Source organism: Lolium rigidum, chromosome 1 (assembly GCF_022539505.1).
Source record: "Lolium rigidum isolate FL_2022 chromosome 1, APGP_CSIRO_Lrig_0.1, whole genome shotgun sequence".
Taxonomy (NCBI): Eukaryota; Viridiplantae; Streptophyta; class Magnoliopsida; order Poales; family Poaceae; genus Lolium; species Lolium rigidum.
In genome coordinates, this window is record NC_061508.1 from 31,291,601 (window position 1) to 31,303,812 (window position 12,212).

Here is a 12,212-nt window from a genome sequence, read left to right on the forward strand (position 1 = left end):
TGGAAATTTCAAAAACTTATCAAAAGCTTAATTTTAGAGTGACTAAGAAGGAACCAAGCTTACCTTTTCATTTTCAGGATTTATGCTTGTTTAAATCTTGGCCAAACATTGGATTTGACCAAGATTCAAATGGGCATAAACATTCAGAAAAAATTTAAAAATAAAAAACCAACGCACATATAGTCTTCTTATGTCATATAGTAAGCATTCAAGTTGATAAACAAGCATGTCTAGACATATTCAAACCTGGCAAATCATGTATCTACCCCCTAAAACCCTAAACTAGATTTGTCTTATGAAGTCAAGCATGAAGAGAAATGGTTTTGGGTTTCAAACATGGAAATTTCTAGAACCCCCCCCCAAAGCTTCATTTTATAGTGACTAATTAAAAAGGATCCAGGCTTGCCTTTTCATTTTCATGTTTTAATCTTGTTTAAATCTTGGTCAAACGTAGGATTTGACCAAGATTCAAATGGGCATAAAAAATCAAAAATAATAAAAAAGGATCCAAGCTTGACTCTGTCTTAATTATGAAAGAAAAGCATGTATCTACCCCCTAACGCTTAACTCTGTCTTAATTATGAAGTCAAGCATGAAGTGAAGTGGTTTTGGGTTTCAGACATGGAAATTTCAAAAACTTCCCAAAAGCTTAATTTTAGAGTGACTAAGAAGGATACAAGCTTACCTTTTCGTTTTCATGTTTTATGCTTGTTTAAATATTGGTCAAACCTAGGATTTGACCAAGATTCAAATGGGCATAAAAATTCAGGAAAAATAAAAAAATGAAAAACCAAAGCACATAGTCTTCTTACGTCATATATATATAGTAAGCATATTCAAGTAGATAAACAAGGTCTAGACATATAGTAAGTAATATGTATGTAAAAATGATTTTTGGGGATTTGTAGGACGAAGTTATAACACACCTACATTTCAAATTGGAATTACTTTCAATAAATCAGCAAAAGTCATTTAAATGTGTGAAACTAGCTAGAAAGTAATAAAAAACGTAAAGAGTTGGAAATTTTCACTAATATGTGGCCTAATTTATCTTAAAAATGTAGAGGCGCCATTTTGAGCCGTATCTTATGTACCCCATTCACAAAATAAACCTATTTTGACATCTAGAAAATGAAAAATGAGTTTTTATATACCGAAAAGTTGAAAAGTCTAGTCAGCAACATTGTTGGGAATGGCAAGATGCACCACCATGCCCAATTTGGGCACATTATAACAAACTATGCCACAAATATGGCCATAACTACGCCATTTGTTGGCTTGAAACCCATGAATCTTCATACACGATAGTCCGTTTTGTGAAGATATTTTGTTTTTTACTACCCTATCACAGGTTTCTTATTTTCCCTGTCAACTAGTACACCTATAAGCACTCAATGCGGAAGGGTTTCATTTTTGAGGTTTTCTTCATTTTCATTTATTTATTTCAAAACCAGGTAAAAATGGTCGACATGATTATCCATGCAAATGGGTCGAATATTTCTAGGCAGCACATGTGTTTGCCCGTCCAGTGAAACTCGGAGGAAGAGGGATCACACAGAAGGAGACGAAGGGAGAGAAGTGAGGGGGCCCTCTTATTTATGGTCTCTGACCTTTTTCAGGGTTTGTCAGTGCGCAGGAGGTGCGAGTGAGCGAGCGAGTCTGATAATGAGAGAGATGTTTTTTTCTTTTTTTTTGAGAGAGAGAGGGACAACCGAAGGATCCTGAAGGACTCAGACTTCTAATACGCACCAGAGCACAGTTTACAACAAGACACAGAATAAACAGGAAATTTCATCTAAATCCCTAACTTTTATATGGAAGACCACACGCTGAAAGCAAGAAATGCGATCGGGTCTTTAACAGCCACCGCCCAGATTAATCCTCGTCGCAGCCGGGGACGAACCACTTAGCGTGACCAAATCTCCATGGCTACAGTGCGTGCACACCATGGCCTCCGAGCTAAGCTAGAAACGCGATGCCAAAACCGGCAGCCAGCGGAGGTGGATAGAGAGAGAGAGAGAGAGAGAGAGAGAGGGAGTTTTGATGCGTCTTCTCTTGACAAAGAAGATGGGAGTTTGCCTACCGACCGCACATGACTTGTGCTCACTAAAGTGTGGGACCTCACGCATGGGAACCACACGTAAGTGACAGACCTGTTGGTGTAATAACTCGGGTGATCATTATACTCGTATTAGTACAAAGTTTCCTATGGATTCAAGGGTAGGAAAGCCAAGTTAACTCATTTACATGACATTATTTTTTCCATGAAGCCAAGTTAACTCATCTATCAATTGGTACATTCTGGTTATATTCGAAATTTTACTTGAAACTTGTTGTTCATGCCATTTTACTACTCGCCTAAGACTTTTTCCGCGCGTGAAGGGAGGGGGTGGGCATGATGCTACCTTGAATTTTTGTGACCCCCAAAACTAGCAACTACAAGAGAGGCATCCAAAGAAACACACTCGTCCCCAACCCCCGCCCCCCCAAATTTGAAATCCAGCCAAAGGTGGATCAAAAAAGGCAATCGAAAAGCATGGATTGTTCATATTTTTCTATATAGTTAGGGTTAGGGTTTATGGTTTATAGAGATGCACATATTTTCATTTCACATTTGTGATGTACAATAATACATAGGTAAGATTCCAAGCATGACCTTTGTTAGAATAACCTTTAACGTGTTCTCTCACCTTAAGATTCAAATGGGCAAAAACATTCAGAAAAAATCGAAAAAATGAAAAACCAAAACACATAGTCTTCTTATGTCATATAGTAAGAATTGAAGTTGATAAACAAGGTCTAGACATATTCAAACCAGTCAAATCATGTATCTACACCTAACCCTAAACTTTATCTTATGAAGTCAAGCATGAAGAGAAATGGTTTTGGGTTTCAAACATGGAAATTTCAAAAACCTCCCAAAAGCTTCATTTTAGAGTGACTAAGAAGGATACAGGCTTACCTTTTCATTTTCATGTTTTAAACTTGTTTAAATCCTGGTCAAAACTAGGATTTGAACGAGATTCAAATGGGTATAAAAAAATAAAAAAACGCACATAGCCTTTTTATGTCATATAATGCATGAGCACTCAAGTTGATAAACATGGTCTAGACATATTCAAACTAGAAAAATCATGTATCTACCCTGGCCCTAACCTTAAACTCTGTATTATGGAGTCAAGCATGAAGAGAAGTGGTTTTGGGTTTCAAACATGGAAATTTCAAATTGATGAACAAGTTCTAGGCATATTCAAAACAGAAAAAGCATGTATCTACCACCTAACCATAAAGTCGGTCGATCTTATGAAGTCTAGCGCATGAAGAGAAGTCCTATTGGTTTCAAACATGGAAATTTCAAGAACCTCCCAAAAGCTTCATTTTAGAGTGACTAAAAAAGATCCAGGCTTGCCTTTTCATTTTCATGTTTTAAAATTGTTTAAATCTTGGTCAAACCTAGCTAGTATTCGACCAAGATTCAAATGGGCATAAAATTAATTAAAAAAAACCAGAAAAATGAAAAACCAAAGCACATAGCCTTCTTATGTCATATATAGTAAGCATTCAAGTTGATCAACAAGGTCTAGACATATTCAAAACAGAAAAAAGCATGTATCGATCTACCCCTAACCCTTAACTCTGTCTTATGAAGTCAAGCATGAAGAGAAGTGGTTTTGGGTTTCAAACATTATATTGAGATTTCAAGATCGAACCCCCCAAAAGCTTCATTTTAGAATGACTAAGAAGGATCCAGGATTGCCTTTTCATTTTCATGTGTTTTAAACTTGCTAAAATCTTGGTCAAACCTAGGACTTGACCAAGATTCAAATGGGCATAAACATTCAGAAAAAATCAAAAAATGAAAACCAAAGCACATAGCCTTCTTATGTCATATATATATAGTAAGCATTCAAGTTGATCGATATGAACAAGGTCTAGACATATTCAAAACAGAAAAAGCATGTATCTACCCCTAGCCCTTAACTATGTCTTATGAAGTCAAGCATGAAGAGAAGTGGTTTTGGGTTTCAAACATGGAAATTTCAAAAACTTCCGAAAAGCTTAATTTTAGAGTGAATAAGAAGGATCCAAGCTTACCTTTTCATTTTCAAGATTTATGCTTGTTTAAATCTTGGTCAAACATAGGATTTGACCAACACACATATAGTCTTCTTATGTCATATAGTAAGCATTCAAGTTGATAAACAAGCATGCATGTCTAGACATATTCAAATTAACCCGACAAATCATGTATCTACCCCTAACCCTAAACTCTGTCTTATGAAGTCAACCATGAAGAGAAGTGGTTTTGGGTTTCAAACATTGAGATTTCAAGAACCCCCAAAAGCTTCATTTTAGAATGACTAAGAAGGATCCAGGCTTACCTTTTCATTTTATGTTTTAAACTTGTTTAAATCTTGGTCAAACCTAGGATTTGACCAAGATTCAAATGGGCATAAACATTAATTCAGAAAAAACAAAAAAATGAAAATACAACGCACATATAGTCTTCTTATGTCATATAGTAAGCATTCAAGTTGATAAACAAGCATGTCTAGACATATTCAAACCCGACAAATCATGTATCGATCTACCCCCTAACCCTAAACTCTGTCTTATGAAGTCAACCATGAAGAGAAGTGGTTTTGGGTTTCAAACATTGAGATTTCAAGAACCCCCCAAAAGCTTCATTTTTGAATGACTAAGAAGGATCCAGACTTACCTTTTCATTTTCATGTTTTAAACTTGTTTAAATCTTGGTCAAACCTAGGATTTAACCAAGATTCAAATGGGCATAAAAATTCAAAAAACCAGAAAATGAAAAACCAAAGCACATAGCCTTTTTATGTCATATAATGAGCATTCAAGTTGATAAACATGGTCTAGACATATTAAAACGAAAAACCAAATCACATAGCCTTTTTATGTCATATAATGAGCATTCAAGTTGATAAACATGGTCTAGACATATTAAAACAAGAAAAATCATGTATCTACCATGTCCCTAACCCTAAACTCGATCTGTCTTATGAAGTCAAACATGAAGAGAAGTGGTTTTGGGTTTCAAACATGGAAATTTCAATAACCTCCCAAAAACTTCATCTTAGAGTGACTAAGAAGGTTCCATGCTTACCTTTTCATTTTCATGTTTTAAATTAACTTGTTTAAATCTTGGTCAAACATAGGATTGACCAAGATTCAAATGGGCATAAACATTCAGAAAAAATTTAAAAATAAGAAACGAACGCACATATATATAGTCTTCTTATGTCATATAGTAAGCATTCAAGTTGATAAACAAGCATGTCTAGACATATTCAAACCCGACAAATCATGTATCTACCCCCTAACCCTAAACTAGATTTGTCTTATGAAGTCAAGCATGAAGAGAAATGGTTTTGGGTTTCAAACATGGAAATTTCTAGACCCCCCCCAAAGCTTCATTTTAGAGTGACTAATTAAGAAGGATCCAGGCTTACCTTTTCATTTTCATGTTTTAATCTTGTTTAAATCTTGGTCAAACCTAGGATTTGACCAAGATTCAAATGGGCATAAAAATTCAAAAAAATAAAAAATGAAAAACTAAAGCACATAGCCTTCTTATGTCATATATATATAGTAAGCCTTCAAGTTGATGAACAAGGTGTAGACATATTCAAAATAGAAAAAGCATGTATCTACCCCTAACCCTTAACTCTGTCTTATGAAGTCAGGCATGAAGATAAGTGGTTTTGGGTTTCAAACATGGAAATTTCAAAAACATCCCAAAAGCTTAATTTTAGAGTGACTAAAAAGGATCCAAGCTTACCTTTTCATTTTCATGTTTATGCTTGTTTAAATCTTGGTCAAACATAGGATTTGACCAAGATTCAAATGGGCATAAACATTCAGAAAAAATTAAAAAATAAAAAACCAACGCACATTAGTAGCCCAAAATCGAACCAGTAGTTGGATATTTTTGAACTTGATCTGTAGTAGTGGGCAAAACCCTAGATTAACCTATTTAATCATAGATTCGTAGGTCGATTTTTCTACTTTTTATTATTACTATGCAGCACATGTGTGTTTGCCCGTCGAGTGAAACTCGGAGGAAGAGGGATCACTCGGAAGGAGTGAAGAAGGGAGTGCATTATGGTGTCTCCCCTTTTCGGGTGATGATGTTGATTGTTGTGCAGGTTTTGTCAGTGAGCAGGAGGTGCGAGCGAGCGAGCGAGTCGAGCGAGGCCGAGAATGAGAGAGATTTTTTTTGTGAGAGGGACAACCGAAGGATCCTGAAGGACCCGGAGACTTCCAATACGCATCCTGATGCGTCTTCTCTTGACAAAGAAGATGGCTGGGAGTTTGCGTACCTACTGCACGTGACTTGTGCTCACCGAAGTGTGGGACCTCACGCATGGGCACCACACGTAAGTGACAGACCTGTTGGTGTAAAAACTCGGTTGATTATTATAGTGCATTAGAACAAAGTTTCCTATGGATTAAAGGGTAGGAAATCCAAGTTAACTCATTTACATGACATTAATTTTTCCATGAAGCAAAGTTAACACATCTATCAATTGGTACATTTTGGAGTGACTAAGAAGGATCCATGCTTACTTATTCGTTTTCACGTGTTAAACTTGTTTAAATCTTGCTCAAACCTAGGATTTCACCAAGATTCAAATGGGCAAGAAAATAAAAAAATGAAAAAATGAAATACCAATGCACATAGTCTTCTTATGTCATATAGTAAGCATTCAAGATGATAAACAAGGTCTAGACATATTCAAACCAGGCAAATAAGGTATCTACTCCCTAACGACCCTAAACTCTGTCTTATGACTAAGAAGGATCGAGGCTTACCTTTTCATTTTCATGTTTTAAAATTGTTTAAATCTTGGTCAAACCTAGCTAGTATTTGACCAAGATTCAAATGGGCATAAATTCAAAAAAATTAGAAAAATGAAAAACGAAAGCACATAGCCTTCTTATGTCATAAAGTAAGAATTCAAGTTGATAAACAAGGTCTAGACATATTCAAACTAGACAAATCATGTATCTACCCCTAACACTAAACTCTGTCTTATGAAGTCAAGCATGAAGAGAAGTGGTTTTGGGTTTCAAACATGGAAATTTCAAGAACCTCCCAAAAGATTCATTTTAGAGTGACTAAGAAGGATCCATGGTTACCTTTTCATTTTCATATTTTAAACTTGTTTAAATCTTTGTCAAACCTAGGATTTGACCAAGATTCAAATGGGCATAAAAATTCAGAAAAAATCAAAAGAATGATAAACCAAAGCACATAGCATTCTTATTTCATATAGTAAGCATTAAAGTTGATAAACAAGGTCTAGACATATTCAAACCAGATAAATCATGTATATATCTACCCCTAACCCTTAAACTATATCTGTACTTATGAAGTCAATCATGAAGAGAAGTGGTTTTGGGTTTCAAACATGAAAATTTCAAGAACATCCCAAAAGCTGCTTCATTTTAGAGTGACTAAGAAGGATCCATGCTTACCTTTTCGTTTTCATATTTTATACTTGTTTAAATCTTGGTCAAACCTAGGATTTGACCAAGATTCAAATGGGCATAAAATTCAAAAAAATTAGAAGAATGAAAAACAAAAGCACATAGTCTTCTTATGTCATATAGTAAGCATTCAAGTTGATAAACATGGTTTAGACATGTGTTTAAACCAGACAAATCATGTATCTACCCCCTAACCATAAACTCGGTCGATCTTATGAAGTCTAGCATGAAGAGAAGTCGTATTGGTTTCAAACATGGAAATTTCAAGAACCTCCCAAAAGCTTCATTTTAGAGTGACTATAAAAGATCCAGGCTTGACTTTTCATTTTCATGTTTTAAAATTGTTTAAATCTTGGTCAAACCTAGCTAGCTAGTATTTGACCAAGATTCAAATGGGCATAAAATTAAAAAAAGAACCAGAAAAATGAAAAACCAAAGCACATAGCCATCTTATGTCATATATAGTAAGCATTCAAGTTGATAAACATGGTCTAGACATATTCAAATTAGAAAAAAAAGCATGTATCTACCCGTAACCCTTAACTCTGTCTTATGAAGTCAAGCATGAAGAGAAAGTGGTTTTGGGTTTCAAACATGGAAATTTCAAAAACTTCCCAAAAGCTTAATTTTAGAGTGACTAGGAAGGATCCAGGCTTACCTTTTCATTTTCATGTTTTAAGTTTGTTTAAATCTTGGTCAAACCTAGGATTTGACCAACAAGATTCAAATGAGCATAAAAATTCAGAAAAAAATCAAAAAAATAGAAAAGAAAAACCAAAGCATATAGTATTCTAAGTCATATATATAGTAAGCATTCAAGTTGATAAACAAGGTCTAGACATATTCAAACCCGACAAATCATGTATCTACCCCTAAACCTAAACTCTGTCTTATGAAGCCAACCATGAATAGAAGTGGTTTTGGGTTTCAAACATTGAGATTTGAAGAACCCCCCAAAAGCTTCATTTTAGAATGACTAAGAAGGATCCAGGCTTACCTTTTCATTTTCATGTGTTTTAAACTTGCTTAAATCTTGGTCAAACCTAGGATTTGACCAAGATTCAAATGGGCATAAACATTTAGAAAAAATCAAAAAATGAAAACCAAAGCACATGAATCTTCATACCCACGATAGTCCGTCTTGTGAAGACATTTTGTTTTTTACTACCCTATCACATGTTTCTGTATATAGTAAGTAATATGTATCCAAAAATGATTTTTGGGGATTTATAGGACGAAGTTATAACACACCTACATTTCAAATTGGAATTACTTTCAATAAATCAGCATAAAGTCATTTAAATGTGTGAAACTAGCTAGAAAGCACTAAAAAACGTAAAGCGTTGGGAATTTTCACTAATATGTGGCCTTATTTATCTTAAAAATGTAGTGGCTCCATTTTGAGCCGTATCTTATGTACCCCATTCACAAAATAAACCTATTTTGTCATCTAGAAATTGAAAAATGAGTTTTATATACCAAAAAAATGAAAAGTCTAGTCAGCAACATTGTTGGGAATGGCAAGATGCACCACCATGCCCAATTTGGGCACATTGTAACAAACTATGCCACAAATATGGCCATAAATATATCATTTGGCTTGCAAACCAGGAATCTTCATACACGATAGTCCGCTTTGTGAAGACATTTTGTTTTTCACTACCCTATCACATGTTTATTATTTTCCCTGTCAACTAACACATACAAGCACACTCCATGCGGAAGGGTTTCATTTTTGAGGTTTTCTTCATTTTCATTTATTTATTTCAAAACCAGGTCAAAATGGTCGACATGATTATCCTTGCAAAGGGGTTGAATATTTTAGTACTATCACTGGTTTCTATATATAGTAAGTAATATGTATCTAAAAATGATTTGTGGGGACTTGTAGGACCAAGTTATAACACACCTACAATTCAAATTTGAATTACTTTCAATAAATCAGCATAAAGTCATTTAAATGTGCAAAACTAGCTAGAAAGCACTTAAAACCGTAAATTTGGGAATTGGCATTAAAATATGGCCTAATTTATTTTAAAAATGTAGATGCGCCATTTTGACCCATATTTTATCTACCCCATGCACAAAATAAACATATTTTATCATCTAGAAAATGAAAAACGATTTTTTATACCGAAAACTTGAAAAGTCTAGTCATCAATAGTGTTAGAAATGGCAAGATGCACCACCATGCCCAATTAGAGAACACTATAACAAACAATGCTGTCCAGGGAGAATCAAACTTGGTAATATTAACTATGTGATTGAACAAAACGTTATATTTGGTTTACCCTTTGAACCTCCTAACTTACCACAACATTGACTTCTTATTTTTATTTACAAATAGATATTTTAAAAAACTACCGTAATAATTTATGAGAAAGCGTTGAACAAGTTTCAGAATGTAATTTTATACTTGATATGACCAATAATAGACTTAAATTAAATTGGATTTCAAAGTTCAGATTTTATAAGCTAATAGAGTTTCATGTTGCAGACTATGTATTAGCTTGACGGGCACCCCAAGAATAAAGTAAAGCTAGCAACTAATTTTTTTGTGTTTTGATATAATGCAGCAAACAAAGTAGTAAATAAAATAAAGCAAGACAAAAACAAAGTAAAGAGATAGAGAAGTGGAGACTCCCCTTGCAGCGTGTCTTGATCTCCCCGGCAAAGGCGCCAGAAAATATGCTTGATGGCGTGTATTTCACACGTTCGTTGGGGAACCCCAAGAGGAAGGTATGATGCGCACAGCAGCAAGTTTTCCCTCGGAAAGAAACCAAGGTTTATCGAACCAGGAGGAGCCAAGAAGCACGTTGAAGGTTGATGGCGGCGGGATGTAGTGCGGCGCAACACCAGGGATTCCGGCGCCAACGTGGAACCTGCACAACACAACCAAAGTACTTTGCCCCAACGAAACAGGTGAGGTTGTCAATCTCACCGGCTTGCTGTAACAAAGGATTAACCGTATTGTGTGGAAGATGATTGTTTGCGAGAAAACGAGTAGAAACAAGTATTGCGAGCAGTAGTAACGCGAGTAAAACGATAAACAAGCAGCGATAGCGATATTTAGGAACAAGGCCTAGGGATTAGACTTTCACTAGTGGACACTCTCAACTTTGATCACATAACGAGAATAGATAAATGCATACTCTACACTCTTGTTGGATGATGAACACATTGCGTAGGATTACACGAACCCTTAATGCCGGAGTTAACAAGCTCCACAATTCAATGTTCATATTTAAATAACCTTAGAGTGCATGAAAGATCAATAAGACTAAACCAAGTACTAACATAGCATGCACACTGTCACCTTCATGCTATGTAGGAGGAATAGATCACATTAATACCATCATAGCAATAGTTAACTTCATAATCTACAAGAGATCATAATCATAGCATACGCCAAGTACTAACACGGATGCACACACTCGTCACCATTACACCGTGCGGGAGGAATAAAACTACTTTAATAACATTGCTAGAGTAGCACATAGATAAATTGTGATACAAAATACATTGCAATCATAAAGAGATATAAATAAGCACTTCACTATGCCATTCATAACGGTGAATAAGTATTCCGTGAAATATAGCCTAAGAGACCCACACGGTGCACACACTCGTCACCTTTACACACGTGGGACAAGGAGTCTCCGGAGATCACATAAGTAAAACTCACTTGACTAGCATAGTGACATCTAGATTACAAGCATCATCATATGAATCTCAATCATGTAAGGCAGCTCATGAGATTATTGTATTGAAGCACATATGAGAGAGATTAACCACATAGCTACCGGTACAGCCCCGAGCCTCGATGGAGAACTACTCCCTCCTCATGGGAGCAGCAGCGGTGATGAAGATGGCGGTGGAGATGGCAGCGGTGTCGATGGAGAAGCCTTCCGGGGCACTTCCCCGCTCCGGCAGGGTGCCGGAACAGAGACTCCTGTCCCCCAGATCTTGGCTTCGCGATGGCGGCGGCTCTGGAAGGTTTTCCGTATCGTGGTTCTTCGCATCAGGGGTTTCGCGACGGAGGCTTTAAGTATGCGGAAGGGCGGAGTCGGAGGGCTGACGAGGGGCCCACACCATAGGGCAGCGCGGGCCCCCCCTTGGCCGCGCCGCCTTGTGGTGTCGCCACCTCGTGGCCCCACTTCGTATGCTCTTCGGTCTTCTGGAAGGTTCGTGGAAAAATAGGACCCTGGGACTTGATTTCGTCCAATTCCGAGAATATTTCGTTACTAGGATTTCTGAAACCAAAAACAGCAGAAAACAGCAGCGGCACTTCGGCATCTTGTTAATAGGTTAGTTCCAGAAAATGCACGAATATGACATAAAGTGTGCATAAAACATGTAGGTATCATCAATAATATGGCATGGAACATAAGAAATTATCGATACGTCAGAGACGTATCATAGTCCACCTCACCGGAGATCGAGATGGGCAAAAAACGCGGCCCCAAAGTCGACCACCCCCAACCAAAGAGTAAATCCGCCCTGGCCTCAGACGAAGGTTGATGAATACTTTACATGTCCGCTTTTGTTATATGCATTTGATTCACGACACTAGTTTTCGTTGCTTTCTTGCAATGCATTCTTGCTGATATTAGATCGGTGTAGATAGTTGTTTGCCGCGTAGCTATATGAGATCTCAACCTTACATCTGCTGATCGAGAGGAAGATCGAGGTTA